The sequence below is a fragment of the Equus asinus genome, chromosome 8 (assembly GCF_041296235.1).
Source record: "Equus asinus isolate D_3611 breed Donkey chromosome 8, EquAss-T2T_v2, whole genome shotgun sequence".
Lineage (NCBI taxonomy): Eukaryota > Metazoa > Chordata > Mammalia > Perissodactyla > Equidae > Equus > Equus asinus.
Genome location: NC_091797.1, coordinates 94,440,201 through 94,457,700, shown reverse-complemented (window position 1 = coordinate 94,457,700; position 17,500 = coordinate 94,440,201). Strand labels below are relative to the sequence as shown.

The 17,500-nt window shown below is 47.7% G+C and overlaps 1 long non-coding RNA gene across 1 annotated transcript; it reads left to right on the top strand.

The window, feature by feature from the left end:
• The first annotated feature begins 4,341 nt into the window (after positions 1-4,341).
• Positions 4,342-13,075, top strand: LOC139045994 (uncharacterized). Its single transcript, XR_011505574.1, has 3 exons — positions 4,342-4,408; positions 4,521-4,764; positions 12,744-13,075. It is a non-coding gene; the product is annotated as an uncharacterized lncRNA (long non-coding RNA).
• Positions 13,076-17,500: the final 4,425 nt, after the last annotated feature.

Sequence of the window (17,500 nt, the reverse complement as noted above, 5' to 3'; positions counted from 1 at the left end):
AAATATTCTACATGGCTCACTCTCTACTTGTATGAGAGTCAGGTGTTCACTTTTTTGTCAGGCTCACTCTTTTCCCAGCTCCAGGACACAGAAGAGGAAGGTAACTGGGACAGAGCACCTGAGACCTGGGCCCTGTGAGATGGAGAATCTCAAGAATGAGCCCTCAATAACCTGAGAAATCACTTGCTTGGGGAAGGGGACAGAAGGGATCTGGACTGGAGTGTGTCTCTAGACATCCATGAGCTGGGCCTCTGGGACTGGTCCTCACCTGAGAGAGGAGGCAGTTACAGGGGAGGAGCCAAGGCGATGGCAGGCAATGGCCACTAGTGTGGGTTCTTGAGATGAAATCGCGCTTCTCACCCACTCTCGGAAGAGGATGCCCTCATGAGGGAGTTTTGCTCCTTTCGATCTCTCCAGAGAGTATTGAATTTCACACCGGGGCCTCACTGATTGCAGTGGGTGTCATTTCTGCTGAGAATGACCCTTTGCAGAACATTAGAAAGATTAGGGTGCCAGAAGCAGAGTGTTATGAGACAGGTGCCCCTGGCCTGTGTCTCATGCCCAGCTCCCAGTGTGCACAGTAGAAGACCCAACATGAACAAATTACAAGGTTTGAGAGCAGATGATGCACATGCTGGGACTACGTAGGGAAAACATCGGTCCTTTCCTCTCCTCTCAGCACGCAAATCTCCCAGTCATGTGGTGAGCATGTAATTTACCCAAGTTCCATCTCCAGGGACAGGCCTTTCATTTTCCAAACCAATCAGACAATCCCCTCCCTACTCACCATGATGGAGTCAGGGGAGACGGTGTGGGTGATGTGGTCCAGTCCTCGTGAAGTCTGAGATTCCTGTTCAATGGATCAGGGAGGGCAACTCTCATTCAGGAGGGTTTATGGTGTGGGTGTGATGCCTGGGACTGCAGGGACATTTTTGACCCATGTGGGATATCAGCCTGTGGACATGAGAGATCATGGAGAATGGACAAGTCAAACAAATCTCAGAGAAGGAGTGAAGTCCATTGAGATTACTCAGTTCACAGCTACAACATTCCTGTCACCACTGAACAAGCAGGAAGGCTGTCGGCTATATTTCCATCACAAGGATGAGCTCAGGACCTCAACCCCACACGTGTGTCCATAGACCTTCATCCGGGAGGTACAGCTCACTCACATTTTACCCAGTCCCCAAGGACCAGCCTCCAAACCTCTTTCCCACATCCCCTTCCTCACCTCCAAAAAACATGAGGCGTCTGACCAACCTTCTCCACCTCACCTGCTCCATCCAGCATCCAGGACTCCAGTCTGATCTTTGTACCAAATCCACAAACCCCACCAGGCTCCTGCTTTCACTCTCAGCTCCTCCTCACTCATCTTCTATGAACAGCTGGACTTAAAGTTAATCAGATTCCTTATCTTCCTGGTCAAATCCTCTAACGGCTCCTATCCCCCATCCAAGCCCAGCCAATAATTGCTGTTTAGTAAATTGTGCAGATGGTTTTACCGCTGAATAGTGGCCTGTCCTGAGTCAGACTCACCTGGACTCTGTGTGTGTCCCAGGGTTTTCTCTCTCCCAGAACTGACTCTGTCGTTATGGCAGCCCACTGCTGAAATTGAGAAATATCTGATAAATGTGACACAATCAGATAATATTTTCCCTTCACATACAGACTCTTGAGCACAAATTGGGAAGATGGGGCCACATGTTATAGACCATGTTCTCTGTAATGGGCATGAGAATCTTGTTTTTGACCATGCAAACAAACAAGGGTACAGAAGAGCCACACTTCAGTGAGGACACTGTTTGCCCAAATACTGCAAGAGCCAGTAGAGCACTCTCTGTGCCTGCCTTGCCCAGGACACTGCCCTCTCTGGACCTGCCCAACAACACTCCTGCTGGTCTCAGATCCAGGGTCCATGAGCCCCTCTGGCTTCACTCAGCTCTCCTGGAGGGCACCCTTATTTTGCATATGGATCTCTGTGATGTCAGTATCAGAATCATTCAATGAGTAGGTCTCTTATTGGAGATACGGGCTGAGATGTTAATTGTCTCCAGATAACTAATGACCTCCAGGCTGCTAAATAGAAGGATGTATTGCACAGTCTTGATGTTGCCCGATATTTCAGGATTAACTGACATTTCACTTTGCTTCTGCCAGTGCCTGGGGTCTTTATTAGTGTAGGACCATCTTAAACCAAGATCAAGCCCTAAAATCCTGCAATGAACCTTGTTGGTTCATGAGGAACAAAAATCTATATGGGATACCCTGGCAGGCAGACTTATGTTGTTGTCACTGTTAGTGTTGTTGCTGTTGTTGTGAGGGACTCCTGTTAGACCCCTCACCCCACTGCACAAGTACTGCTGGATGATGTCTCCCTTGGCCACTAGAATACAGCGCCATCAGGGAAATCGTGTCCTACCTCCTGCTGACCTCTCTGGGCTCATTTGCCCTTTATTGCTGTTCTGGAGATTTATTCTTTTGTCTTCTGAATCTAGGATATATTTAGGATTGTTTTTACTATTTTAGTCTAGTTTTATCATTATTTTCAGTCAGAAGATGGGTGAGTAAAACATTACTATGAACATTTGTCTTTTCTGAGATTCATCCTCCTTCCTTGACTTGGTGGCATCCAAGATCTGTCACCCAACCCATACTGGGCCCTGATCAGGTTTATTTGGTAACTGCTCCATATTCTGACATTGAAGAAAGAACAGGGCTTTCTGGAAATTTTCCTGTAATATCAGGGTTCTCTGCGATAATAAGTGTTGGTTCATAGACTCTAGGTCCCAAAAAAGTAAGGCACCTTCAAATATCCTCTCGCATCCCAAAAAATAAACAAAAAAAAACCAACTCTAGCTGCAAAACAATTAAGATTCACTGGATTAAACTTGGCAAAGTGAGGAGGTGATGGGCCTGAGAGCCAGGTCCTTAACGGGAAGAGTCCTCTCCTGCACCTGGGATCCAGGAGTTCCTAGAGGATGTGATCTGAGGAGAAGAAGAAAAACCCATTTTGGGAAGGTTCCAGATCTCCAGGAATGATCAGCAAAGCCAGGGCCAGGCTTATGGGACATGTAGAGGACTGAGCAGAGGAGGACCTGGGTCTCCGGGGTCACACTGGCTGGACTTCTCTTCTCCACGTCATCCTACCCAGCATGAGACGGGGAGGTGTGATTGTAAGTTCTGGTGACAAAGTGATTTGCTTACATTGGAAAATGAGTAGTTAAATGGGTTGTTTTCATTGCATTGATAAATTTAGAATGACTCAAAAGCATCAGTCTCTCTGGTTTTAGTTGCACAAGTGACAGCAGAAGCCAAACCCTGGGCTGGTGTTGGCCACAAGCAGTGACAGAGGAGAGTTAGGTGAGACTTGGGAGTGGAGGGCAGATCCTTGTCTCACTCCCCATGAATGGCATGGGAATGGCATGGAGGTTGTGTGCAGCTGTTTGACAGTAACAATCAGCCTCATCGTCAGGTTGGTTCAGGAGGTTAGGATGACAGACCTGGATTTGGAGATTGGTCTGGAACCCCTGAAGGCCCATCACTGCTGTTCTAGGTCAAACGTAGAGGCTGTAGTTGGAAGTCGTTGGTTTTGGGGTTTCCATGACAACCTACAACGTTTGTGTTATTACAGAAGATGGTTTGGGTCCTTCTAGAGAGCTTCACAGGTTGGATTTACTTCATGCACATATTGGGGAGCTTCTGCTCCCTCATATTCCACTGACTCTCTCCGACACGTTGTCTAGCTGGAAAGGTCCACTGAGATATAAGAGGAGAGAAAAACTCACATCTGTACCTGTAGGCTCAGGAACACCCACTCACATGGGTTCGCGTGAGGCCTGAGTGAGCTCAGCTGTAGGAAAGTCATATCCACAGGACCTACTTCACCCAACTTCCCTGAAGCAGGCTCAGCATTTTCCTCGCCTTCTCCCTGACATCACAACTGTAGGTCCAGGCACCCAGCAAGTGTGCCAGACCAGCTCTGTGCCTGAAATTCCTCCTGGGATGTTTCTCACAAGAGCATCTGACATCTTGGTGTCTTCTCCCTGAACACAGTGAGCCTCAGCCTAATCTGAGCACAGGAGCCTGGGAGGGAGGGAAGGTCTCCACTCTGACCCCTCACAGAGCAGAGTCCCTGCTGTGGAGGACTGTGTACCTGTTGCATGGACCCTGGGTTTCCATGAGGAAAAAATCTAGAAAAGGCTGATTTGCCAGCTTTGAAGACAAAAACCCCAGCTAAAAATACTCTGATATCATCACATATGGGTCGCGAGGTAAATGTGCAGGGTCATCATGAGAATTTTATTTTATTTGGCTTATTTTTCATTTTGTTGTTTGTTTTCCTAGGTCTTCAGAAATATTGACTGGAAAATTGGGAAGACAGCCAATGTGAACCGGAACCTACTTTGAGGTATAGTTGGTGTGTATACTCGTTACTTTTACATTGCAGAAGAACTTATTCCAAGTGCCTAAGCAGACTGAGGTTTTTGTCCCATTTCCCTCTCTGCCTATGTCACCATCAGAAGCCTCACTGTGCCAGATGAACAGTCATAGTCAGCTGCGTCCCCAGGCTGGAGTCCACAGATGATCAGAAGCCCTGCATTGTCTGAGGCCTCCTTGGATCCAGAGAAGCAGCTGGGGACCTGAAGCCCTGGTTCTTATCTGCATTTGTGTGGAGTAGAGAGACACTGGTAACGGGTCCCTGGCTTCTGCTGGTACCAGAATGTATCTTTGCTGCCAACATTGATGCCACTTCTCAGGTTGCAGGTGAGTCTGTCTAATGTTCTGGGAGATGCAGAGAGGGACAGCAGCTGAGTCATCACAGCTGGGAGAGGGAACCTGCATACACAGACACTCATAGGTGATGGGGCAGGGACCCAGGTAAGGTTTCTCAGGAGTCCGAGCAAGAACGGACAGAAACTGGAGGGCACCCTGTGCCTCCAAGGCCTTCTACAACCTGTGCAGTTAGAGAGGAGCACGAGGAGCAGAGGAGTCCAGGCCATGTTGCACACAGACCCCTGGTCCCCACAGTGGGGCTGGGCTGCCCCAGGCCTCCTTTTCTTCTCCATTTCTGCCACAAGAGGGGCTGCCCATGCAAATGGGTTTCCATCCAGTGCCTGCCCAGCCCCTCCCCGAGCCCTGGTGGTGGAGCTCATCTTACACCACAGACTGAGGAGGATGGAGGTCAGCTTTAAACCTTGGCAGAGCCCTGGGAGGAAGCACCTGCTGAGACAACACAAAGGTCCCTGCTCGGGGAACTCTGCTGGGCCAGAGAGGACACAGCTGCTCAGTCCTCTTCAGTGAGCACAGGGTCCAGCCCCTAAGTCTCACTGAGTATGTGTGTAAGGACCACAGGGCTATCCCACAGTGCCCCCTGCTGGTCTCATGTGGAAAACATGAAAAATGACAAAAAATTCTAAAATATATTCTATTAAAAAATACAGTAAATGCATCCTGTCCTGGGAAGGCACAAATTGGATCCATTAGAGACAGAATAAGTAAATTTACCAATTTCCTTAGAAATTATAGAAATACTCCACAGAATGACATGAGACACAGATTCACAGGACACATCTAACAAGCTTTCAGAGATTAAATGGTTCAAATTTATTTCTTTTATATTTTCTCATATTTAAGTACATGAAAATTTCCATAAGCATCTTAGTTGATGGAATGGTGAAAGGGGGCATTTCTGCAAAGATCGAGAATAAGCAAAGTGACCTTTATCTCTATTATTACTCAACCTTGTTCTGTAAGGATTAAACTGCAACAAAAGAGGTGATATCGGTGGCCAGGACTTGGCATTGATGAGAGTGAACAGTAGACATTCTTAAAGGCCCAAATGAATGTTACAGCCTCAGACGCTCTGGTGCTCGTGCAGAAGCGGCAGCAGAGATCTCCTCAAGGAGTGACTAGTCACTAACTGTGACTCATGCTGGTTACAGTTAGTAAGAAAGGAGCAGTGGGTGCAACAAAGGGAGCAGAGAGGAGGTCTTGGCCCACCCACCTGGGGTGAAGAGCACCTTGTGAGCTCTGAGGCCACAGCCCAGGTCTGAGGGAACATCCGCCTCCCACTCAGGCTGTATTCTATTTACTGTCAATCATCACGTTTATGGGGCCTCTGTCTGGGAGCCAGAATAACCCACATGACAGACGCTTCCAGTGCAGAAAGTGGTGACCTTCTGCCCAAGGGACCAATACACTGAGACAGAGGATGGTGAGTCTGGGGTCAAAGCACCTGTTCCTGTGGAACTGAGGAGGATGCAGGTCTTGTGTGACCCCAGAGGCTCCTTTTCCTAAAATCCCACAAAGAACCCTGTATAAGGGACTGGGAGGGAAAGATCCCATGGCATTCTGGGGAGAGATTCACCTCCTGAGGTGGCCCTGTGGGAATTCTGCCCACAAACTGTGTCTTTTCTCTGCACAAATGTTTCTGGGAGCCCACCTGCTCCTAGGAAATGCAATCTGACTCTCCATTGTCTATCAAGTCCAACCTGCATCACTTGGCCAAGGACTGCACAGAAAAAAGAGATGACGCAAATTTGGAATGTAGTCAGACAGCCAGACCCAACAGCTCATAAGATAATGGGGCCTTCACAAGTAAAGAAGTCACACATCGGTGAGGACAGAGTTTGCCCAAGTCCGCTTGAGCCCACTGAGTGGTTTCCCAGCTGTCTGGTCAACACCCCCCTCTGAGGAAAGCACCCTTCTTGGATTGAGGCAGATTTCCAGGATGAATAGAGATACAAGGAGACTCTGCAGCACTTGAATTCAAGATCTTATGTAACTGTGACAACTTGGGGCACATGTGACTCAATCGGGTCAGGAGAATGATTCCTTATGATCATTTAGTAGGAAGACTGATTGAGGAGAAGGGGCCTTCCTCGGCTTGAGTGATAATAACCAAACTCTTCAGTGGCACTAGGAATCAAACACACATATTGGAATGGACTTCAGAGCTCAAGTTTCAGTGAATGTGCAATTTTTCAGATGTAATATTCAATGACTCATGGATTTCGGTACAACTCTTGCTCCTTTGACTGACAGTAGTGCTTATATGAAGTGTGGATAAATTGGAGCACACTGCCGACTCACCCTTGATGTGAAGTTAGATGCAGGAAGTGGCCAGAGAGTGATGGGCCCCCAGAGGGAATGGGAGGGGCTGCATCTTGACTCCTCACAGAGCTGGAGCACTGTGTCAAGAGCACCCATATCTGGGTCCAATGGTCAGTCTTGTCTTAGGACAGGATCTAAGAGACCCTTGGGAAGCATTCCTTGCCAGACCTGAAGCCAGAGCTTCCATCTCAAATGGCTGAGACAAGAACTCCCAGGTCCATGATTCTAGGGCTTGTGCCTGGATGCTGTTGTCGCCAGGCCACACTGCTCGTCTCTGAGGAGCTGCTTTTTCTGCGGTAGATGCTCCTGCTCCTCAGAACAACACCATGGGGGGACATGTCAGCACAGCCTGGAAGCAGGAATCTACAAGATATAAAACATAGAGGGAGGTGAGATTTGGGGTCCCTGCTCACTTTCTCTACAGCCTAATTCCCTTGAGAATTCATTGTACATGTTTGAGATTGGCAGAGATGTTGGTAAGTGAGGGAGAAATTGCAAAAAGAAGAAACTCACCAGTATGGGAACGAGAAAATCCGAAAATAAACTGACAAGAAAGTCTTGCTGCTCCTGTGCTGTGTAAGGAGGGGAAGACTCCAGGGAGGCCAGCTACTGACTCACTTTTCATTTCCTCAATTGAGCAAATGACGAGACACTCCGAAACAAAGGGCAACATAAAATTCCGTCTAAACCTGACAGTGCTGGATGGGTGAGATTGGTTCTGGTGTCACAGAGGTTGACTCTCATTCTCCCGGCCTGTGGCATTGAAAGAGGACTGGGACCCTTGGGATAAAGTGGTCAATATTGTTCACCTTCAGACTTAATTATGATCAAGAGCTTCTGCTACTGGTGACATGGAGGAAAGAGAACCAAGATGCCAAGAGTATGTGGTTGTTTTAACTTGTCCTGAGATTTGATGCAGCATCTCTACACATGGTTGTCTAAATTACACTGTTCTAGCCCCTCTTGTTGCTTCTCCCAGGGCAGTAGATATCGGCTTTTTCTCCTGGAATCCCAGGTCCTGGAGGAGGCTGTGTCAGTGGGTAGACTTGCAGAGACCTGTGAGCACAAGGGAGAGTCCACATGGTGGAGAGAGTGGGGCAGAGCTAGGGAGGGGGCCTCACGAGCATGAGAGTCAGGACCCTGTACCTGTGTTTAGTTTAAGGCCAGTGAGGAAGAGGGGAATCCAGGATTTTGTGTAGACAACCTGCAACTCTATTCCTCAGGTCCCAGAGCTAAGGCACAGCCGCCTCACATCTCTCTCTCTACTCCATTTCTGCATCATCCTCTTTGGTTTTTTGGCCCCTTCCTGGGTCTGTTCTGTGGAACAATCTTTGATGAGTTGGAGGATGAGGAATTCTGTGCCCTGGGTCCTACAAAGGCCCAGAGAGGTCTGAGTCTCAAGGACACATAGGTCAGAAAATACAAGATCTCCCAAGGGACATGACTTCCTGCTCTATATACCCACACAGGACCATCAGACCACACCATGTGCTGCAGGGACACACCCACAGGCTTTCCGACACAGAGTGATGCAGCTCTTGGGGGTGTCTACTTCGTGAGAAGTGTCTTCAGATTGTCTTCCCAGGAACTATGGATGCAGGTTCCATGTCTAACTCTTATATGGTCAGAGTCAGAGGCCCTGAAATCCCATGCTGCCCCCCTCAATATAGAGCCTTTATGGTCCTGACTCCCCTCCAACAGGGTGCAGTGGCCTTCCCTGGGGTGAGGTGACAATCACAAACACATCACTCCTGGTGCACATTACAGGGGACAACACAGCCTCATCACCCAGTGGTACCTGTCCAAGCCTGCTGCACCCACCCTCTGCCCCTCAGCACTCAGAGCAGCGTCCCCCCTCAGCCTGTGCCTCTTCCCTGATCAAGCTTCTCTCCCCGCCTCACCTTGATTTGGTTCCTCAACCTTCGAATCTCCTTCCTGTGCCTCCCCTTCCTCAGACACAGGCGGGGGAGGGGACACAGAGCAGGATTCTCCCAGGGCTAAAATTCCATTTACAGATTTTCATAGTGTTTCCAATTTTTTTGTGTGTGTGAAATTTCCCACCATTATAAGAATATTTTACCCAAAGTCGTTGTATTGATGGTATCGATCAATTTGGGAAGCATCGTATCTGAAACACATTGAATGTTTTGACACATGAACTGGATATATCTGTACATTTATTTAATTATTTAATTTCTCAGAATGTTTTATAGTCTTCAGTGCATAATAAGTTAAAATTCTGTCAGGTTTATCCTTATGTATTTCACTTGTATGATACTACTGTAAGCAACATTATTTTTTAACATTCAATTTTGGTGGGTCTTTGCTGGAATACAAAATACAATTCATGGTTTCATGCGGGTATTGTGCCTCAAAGCCCAGGTTGGAGCCCTCAGAGCAGAAGCATCTCTGGTCCCTCCACCCCGTAGGAGGGCCCAGCCTGACTCAGCCTTTCTCGGGCTCCTCCAGTTTCTCCATCGAGAGCTGTTTGTCTCTGAGCAAGGGCTCACTGTGGTGGACACGTTAACAGGGTGAGAATACACTAGCAATGGATTCATCTTAATTCTGAACTGAAGAAAGCTATGTGATATCGCCAGATCAAGTTGCCTGAGGAAATTCAAGTGCTGACAGAAAAACTATGACAACAGGAGTTACTCCCTGAAGCAGACTTGGTCAGAGTCACAGCCGTGCCAGTGGCACAAGGCCAGGAGAGTGGATGGAGGCTTGCATCTCACTTCCTCATGGGTGTGGAGCACTGGGTGAGCCTTAGAGCTGTCAAGCCACATATCACAGTAATAGTCAGCCTCGTCCTCAGGCTGGAGTCCAGAGATGAGCAGAAGCCCTGCGTTGGCCGAGGCATCTTTGGATCCAGTGAAGTGACTGGGGACCTCAGAGCCCTGGTGCTTATCTGAGTCTGACTAGTAGTACAGGAGACACTGAGCAGGGCTCCCTGGCTTCTGCTGGAACCAGTGTACCCAGTAGTCGCCAACACTGAAACCACTGCTCATGGTCCAGGTGAGTCTGGCTGTTGCTCCCAGAGATGTGGAGAGGGAGGATGGCTGAATCAGCACAGAATGGGAGAAGGCACCTGAAGACACAGATAAACATGGGTGATGGGGCAGAGTCCAGGGCAAAGTTTCTCAGGGTCTGGGCCAAGGGGCTGACACAGGCTAGAAACTGAGACGTGCTCCCCAAGGCCTGTCCCTACTTGTGCAGTGAGAGAGGAGCACAAGCAAGAGAAGAGTGCAGGCCATTGTGCACCTAGCCCCCTGGTCCCCACAGTCAGGCTGGATTGCCCCAGGCCACCTTTTCTTCTCCACCATGCAGCTCCCATCATGCCGTATTGTATTAGAATAAAGTCAGACCAGCAGATAAGTCATTAGATCCTCATTTGTTGGTGTCCTTCATGCATTTCTCCCTGTTCAGAATCCTCTCTTCTATGGACACAGAGCTTACAATCCCTATAATTCATTCTTCATGAGTTTTCCTGCTAGGATCCTTTGTAGCATTTGCGACTGAAAGGAGGAATGTTAGAATTTCATTGATCTTATGCTGGATCATGAGCTCTAAATTTGCATCTAGTTGGCAGTGGCTGTCTTACATGTTCTTAAGTGGAACGTTATCTGACATTCACCCGGCTCACCCACACTCTGCAGTCTAGTTGCTGATGGAACTTGTCTCCTGTGCTCAGGGTTTGGTCTACAATCCACCTGCTCCCTGTGGGTTCTTTGCTCAGTACCTGGAGGCTCATCACATCCTTCTTCACTTTCTGAACCCATGGAATCCAGTCCGTCTGACTGATCACCTCCCCCAAAACTCAAGTACATGTTTCTCTCCTATTCTATACAAATATTATCAATGTTCTTACACAAATCTCCTCTTCAATCAACTCAAAATCTCAAACTCAAAATGAAAGCTAAAATCATTAACTTTGCTTCAGTTCTGCTCCTGTTCCAGAGTTTCCAATTCAGGGGAATTCAAATATTCATTCAACAAATGTGTGTTTAGTGTTTTGCATGTGTCAGGGAGTATTCTGGGCTCTGTAGATACAAAACCGGAAAACAGATCTGTTCCCATGGAGCTTAGATCCAAGCAGGGGAAACACACAGTGAACAGAGTCACTAACCATAAAGATACAGCCTCCCTCCTTCGACTGATCCTTCCCCAGACAGTTATGTCCCTGGGAATCTGGAGCCCGCTCCTCACTGCTGAGAGCCTCTAACTCAGACAGGACGTGGACACTGAACTTCCCGTGCTCTGTCCACAGCCTTCCCTTCATCTTCACACCTCCCTGCCTCATGCCAGATGCCTGAGTGCTGGTGCCCATCCCTGCTCACCTGGCCATGCAGAGTTCCTCGGTGTGGTCTTATCTATTCTTTGTACAGTATATTTCACTATTTAAACTTTATTCAAAGGGACATTCCAAACACATGTATCTGATAAAGCCACCTCTCTGCTTAAAAATCTGCCATAGATTCTCTCCCCGTCAAGATTAAGGAAAAATACTGAGTGCCCCATTCAAGGTGTCTGTGTGTATGGCCACCATTGCTTCTCCTGCTTCCTGCTTCACCTCTCCCCCTGTAGCCTGTACAAAAGCATAAGCAGATCTTGTTTGCAAAGAGGATATTTAACCCTAGACCTTAGAGTACCCTTCTGAGTCCTTCTGGTCCCCCAGCTACACCCTTGACCTCCTTCCCTCAGGACCAGCATCACACATCACCTGCTGGGGGAGTTTTGACCACACTCAGATGGTCATCTTTTTCAGAATGGAACATTCTGCTTACCTGAGCGTTTCCTTTAGAGCTCCAAAAAGTTTTAAAGGAAATAGAAACTTGTACTTCGGAACTAAGAGTTTTCGCATTGATTGTGTAACTGTGTTGGTCTCTGATCTTGGGGAAAGGATTCGGTCTGTGACCATTTAGCATGATATTAGCTGTATAATTTTCATAGAAGCACTTTATCAGGTTGAGGAAATTCCATTCTACAATATTTGTATTTGCTGAGAGATTTCATTTTTAAAATAATGAATGAATTCTGATTGAATCAATGTTTTCACATGTGCATCTATTGAGATGATCATATGTATATATATATTCAGATTTTTCTTAAAGGGTGAATTCCATTGAGTGATTTTCAAATGTTAAATCATCTTTGAATTTCTGGTGAACCACTTTTGCTATATTATTTGACTCAATTAGCAAATACTTTATAACATATTTGTATCTGTGTTCATGAAGAATATTGGTTTTTAATTTTCTTTTATTCTAAAGATTTTCTCTGGTTATAATATAAAGGCAAGCTTGTCTTCATAAAATAGTTTGGAAATTAGTCCTTCCTCCTCTGTTTTCTTTAGAGTTTGTATAGAATTCTTCTTCCTTCATATGTAAATGTTTGAGAAACTTCACTGACAGAGTAATCTGGGTGTGGATTTGTATCCGTGAGCAGGTCTGAAACTACAGGGATGAGCTACTTACATGTACGTAATGACCAACAGGGGTCGAGCAGAACTGGATCCTCATTTCGTTGGACAATACTTACAGGACATGTGCAGGCCGAGCTTTCAGTAGGTTGTTATTTTACAGTCAATATTAATGTCATTGTGGAAGCAAGATAAACTGTATTTTTTTTAGGTGCTTAAAAAGTTAATTCATGAGGCCGGCTCCGTGGACGACTGGTTGTTTGCACGCTCAACTGCAGCGGCCCAGAGATCGGATCCTGGGCACGGACATGGCACCGCTCATCATGCCACGTTGAGGTGGCATCCCACATCCCACAACTAGAAGGACATGCAACGAAGATATACAACTGTGTACGGGGCGGGGTTGGGGAGATAAAGCAGAAAAAAAAAAAGATTGGCAACAGTTGTTAGCCCAGGTGCCAATCTTTGGGGAAAAAAAAAGGAAGATTGGCAACAGTTGTTAGCCCAGGTGCCAATCTTTAAAATAAAAAAAGTTAATTCAGATATTGATAAAAGTCAAAATATTGGGAAATATAATATTAAAAAGTATTCATATCCAAATTCAACTATTGTACAAATCTCTCCCCGAATGTGGCACCAGCAGGTAACCCATTATTTCCTTATATCCTGTGGTCTCTTGGTGCTCACCTGGGAGCGAATGGCCCGCTGAAACCATATGCTCCATCTGTGCTGCCAAGAGGCCTGCTGACTAGTCAGTATCCACTGGGCAGGAAACTTCCCTCAGTTCTGTATCTCCCAGTAGGCATTGCGCCACAGCTGGCCTCTTGTGCCCTTGGTTGGGAAGCAATGGCTTCCACATAATGTCTTCTCTCTGCCACAGGAGCAAGGCCTCCAGAGTGCCAGCCGAGGGAACCTTTCGGTTTCAGAGCCAGGTGGGTGACTGGGACTCAGTGACCTCTTCCTGAGTCTCCATCAACAGACCTCACTCTGTCTCAATTGGATTTTGCCCTGAGATGGGATGACTTCCAGCCAGCACCCATATTTTTAGTATAATATATTGTTTCTTTAAACAAGGAAACAAGAAAAATAAAAATTATATTGGCAAATACAAAAAACTTACAGAGAAATTGCACCCACGCCGACATGGCACACTTCGTTCCTCCTCCACCTCACAGCTTGTGCTGGATGCCTCAGAGAAAGGTCCTGTAGTGCTGCCACCTCTAGCCCTTTACTCGCATCCTGGCACCGGGTGACTCAGCTCAGGGGTGCCAGGAGTGTTTCCAGAGGCCAGTCCTACATGGGATGCTTTCTAATAGCTTAGAAATCGTCTGAGCCACGAAATATACCCTTAGAGAACTTATGTTTGTGGGAACCCCTCCTGGCTTCTGACTATAGTGTGAAACCAAGTCACAGTTTTCAGTGATGGCTTGAGATTTTAAATCGATTCCTAAGTGTTTCTGGATTTTTGAATGATATTTTGGGAGAGCTGAGTCATGGAATGTTACTCTGGCTGAATTTTAGAAAGAAATCCCCAGGAGTCCTTTCATAATAATAGAAGTAGAGTGGCTTCTCAAACTTTAGTGTTCAAAAATCTCCTGGAGAGCTCGTTGAAATACAGATTGTTAGAGACCATGCACATTTCTGATTCAGGAGTTATGCCTGAGGAATTGCATTTATAAGGCTCCAAAGTAGCGCTCCCATTTCAATGCTAAATGGTGCATTAATTTGTTCTGTATGGTAAAATCAATAAATGAGGCTATGTCGTTAATGGTCTTTGAATAAGAGGAGTCCCACAGGGAGCAGTGGGGTCTCTGAGTCTCACTGTTCATTGATGTATTTTTAGCTGAGCGCCTCCTCTCATTACTCTAGGCCCAGAGGGAGAGAGGGAGCACAGACTCAGAGGGGTCACACTGCAGAGATGGACACACCACGGGAGAGGCTTCAAGTGGCAGGTGACAATGGAGCACTGGATAGAAGAATGGGGCCATGGAGCCTCCCTCCTCATGGTGGTGTCACCATCTCCACCCTCTCACTTTCTCTCTGCCTCAAAGGGCGGGGCCTCTGAGCACATGAGGAGCCTGAGTTCATTTCCCAGTCAAGGATCCACACCACCCGTCTGTCGGTTGTCTTACTGTGGTGGCTGTGTGTGCCGTGGTGCTAAAACTATGTCACTGGTATTTCAAATTCCAGCAGGATCACCCACCGTGAACAGGTTTCAGTGGAGCTTCTAGATCAAGACAGAAAAGGAAGAATGACCTGGTCATCCGCTTCCAAAAAAAGGGCACAAAAACCTTATGAATAGCAGCAGAGCATTGTCTGATATAGCACCGGGAGATGAGAGGATGGCACAAAAACACTGGGTGGGGTTTCACTTTGCAGTACACAGGGCCTCTAAGAGTTGAAATTGACTCGGCAGCATTACCAACGAAACAACAAAATAACAGATCGGCAGATAAAACCGTATTATCTCAACAGATCCTGAAAGAGGCTTTGACCAAATTTAAAACAAATCCCTAATAAAAATCACATGAAAATAGAAAGAGACAGACACACTTATAATATGGTAATATACACTTTCTCCCACACAGGCACAATCTTGTCCTACAGCCAGCTTCTTAGCTAAAGGGCTGGGGGAGTGGGCATTTCCAAAAGACCAGGAAGAAGCAAAGGTGACTTTTATTTTCATTATTATTCAACATCATTCTGCCAGTGTTAGACAATGCAATTAAACAAGGAAACCCAATGGTGAGATCTTAGCATTGAGGGGAGTGGACAAGTAGTTATTCCAAAAGACCCAGATGTGTGATACAGATTTAGATACTCTGGTGCTGAAGGAGAAGTGACAGAAGCAATCTCCCAGTGAGCAAAAAGAATAGACAATAGACACTTGTATTGAGAACTAGTGAGTGGATGACATAGCTCTAGAAACTACTAGAATTAGGTAAGTGAGGCAAGATGAAGGTGCAGGATCCCCTACGCAGAGTTCAGGTCTGAGATGACCACACCTGGACCCCCCACCTCAGCCCGTGAGCTTCAGTGCAAAGAGACTCTGTCCATGGCTGATGGGAAGTTGAAATTTCTCTTTCCTTTGAGCCCTTTGCCTAGAAATGGGCCTCTGTGAGTGACTTTGAGGACAGAAGGGACAGGAGGAGGCTTGACTCCAAGGCTGTGACCCTGGATGAGTCTAGGCCTATGGAGGCTGCAGCAGGAGAAGCAGAAGCCACAGGCTGAGCCTGAGCAGACAGCTGCCAGGTTTTCCCCACTACTTGCAGATGACAAAAGGAGTTCTAGTCATACTCCCCCACAGGCCCAGACTCTATGAGCGTTGAGGCTGCTGTCATAGGAGTGGCAATGAGGAGCTGACTCAACTTCAACCTTCAGCCCTGTGATGGTCAAGGAGCCTGAGTTGTCTGACTTGAAGCCAGGGAATCAAACAGGGACCCCAAGGGTCCACTAGTCTCATAACAGATGAGTTTGGGGCCTATTCCTGGGAGCAGGACAGTTTGGACACTGCTGACGTGTCCTGAGTCAGACACAACTGGATTCTGTCTCCCTGGTTCTGCCCTGACCCATCATGGACTCTGCCCTCAGGGAAGCCTGTCTCTTGCATGCAGGAAATTCTATTCCATTTGAGAAAATCACACGATATGTTGTTGCCAAGAACAGGATTGAGGGGCACAAATTAGGATGTGGACAGATGTTCTTTAAAAGTTCGCTGCAGTGAGTCTCAGACCAGTTTTAGGCCAAACAAACAAAGGAAGCATCTGCCCTGGCTGAGTAGTGGGGGCTGCACAAGGAAGCCCCATCACTGGGGGACAGCAGGGTTTTGACTCTCTTCCCCACAGGCCTGCAGCACTGCGTGAGCACTTAGGCTGCTGTCTCATGTTAAGCAGTAATAATCAGCCTCATCCTCAATCTGGAGCCCAGTGATGGTCAGGGAGCTGGAGTTACCAGACTTGGATCAAGAGAATCGATCAGGGATCCCAGAGGGGTGTTTACTATTCTCATATGTCAGGAGTTTGGGGGTCGTTCCCTGGAGCTGTTGGTACCAGGACACATAATTGCCACCCCTGATGTTGGAGCTGCTTCTAGTGCAGTAGATGGTGACCCTCAGGCCTGGGGCCCCAGATACTGATGGTGGCAGAGTCAGCACAGTCTGGGCCCAGGATCCTGGAAGAGGGAGAAACAGAGATGATGATTCTGGAGCAGGGCCCCATGTGTCTACCCAGGGACCCTTCCTCTGTTCCAGTATGTTGTCACCTGCTGAGTGAGCAAGCACGGTGAGGAGGAGAGGAGACCACGCCATGGTGGAGACTATCACTGAGTCCTACCTTCTGTGGCCACACAGCTGAAGAACAGAGTCTCCCAAATTTTCTCGCTTCCCCTCTTCAATCTCTGAGAGAGGGGGGCCCACTCATGCAAATGAGATCCCCCAGGTTTCTGATCCCTCACTGGTTCTGGGTCAGGTCCGTTTGCCTCAGGATTGTCAGGGGAGTGGGCAGGGATAGGACCTGTGGGGCCCAGAGGAGTGTGGAGGTCACAGCTGTGAGCCTTGAGCAGAGGGACCCAGACAGTGCCAAGTGGCTGGTCTCAGCCCTGATCACCCACAGACCCTCAGGAATGGGCACTGAGCACCCCTTAGTGTCCAGGCACAGAGTTACCATGGTGTGACATGGTAACCAGAATCGATCATTGACAGCTCCCGCCTCTCCACTGCTTTGTCCACTGCCCCCCACCTCAGGGTCAGGCTAGATGTTCTCTTACGTGGCCTCCGCATCACCTCCGGGCAGTCGTTATTCTCTACTCAGACTCCTCAGGGGAGGGTCTGTCCTGCCTCCCTTGGCTGTTCAGTGGTCAGCATTGAGGTGGTGCCTCTTATACAAGCTCCTCTTAGACCAGGATCAAGTGCAGAGCAGTGATGGGCCCCTATGGAGGCAGGTCCTCTTCTGTGCAGGACACAGCCTTCTT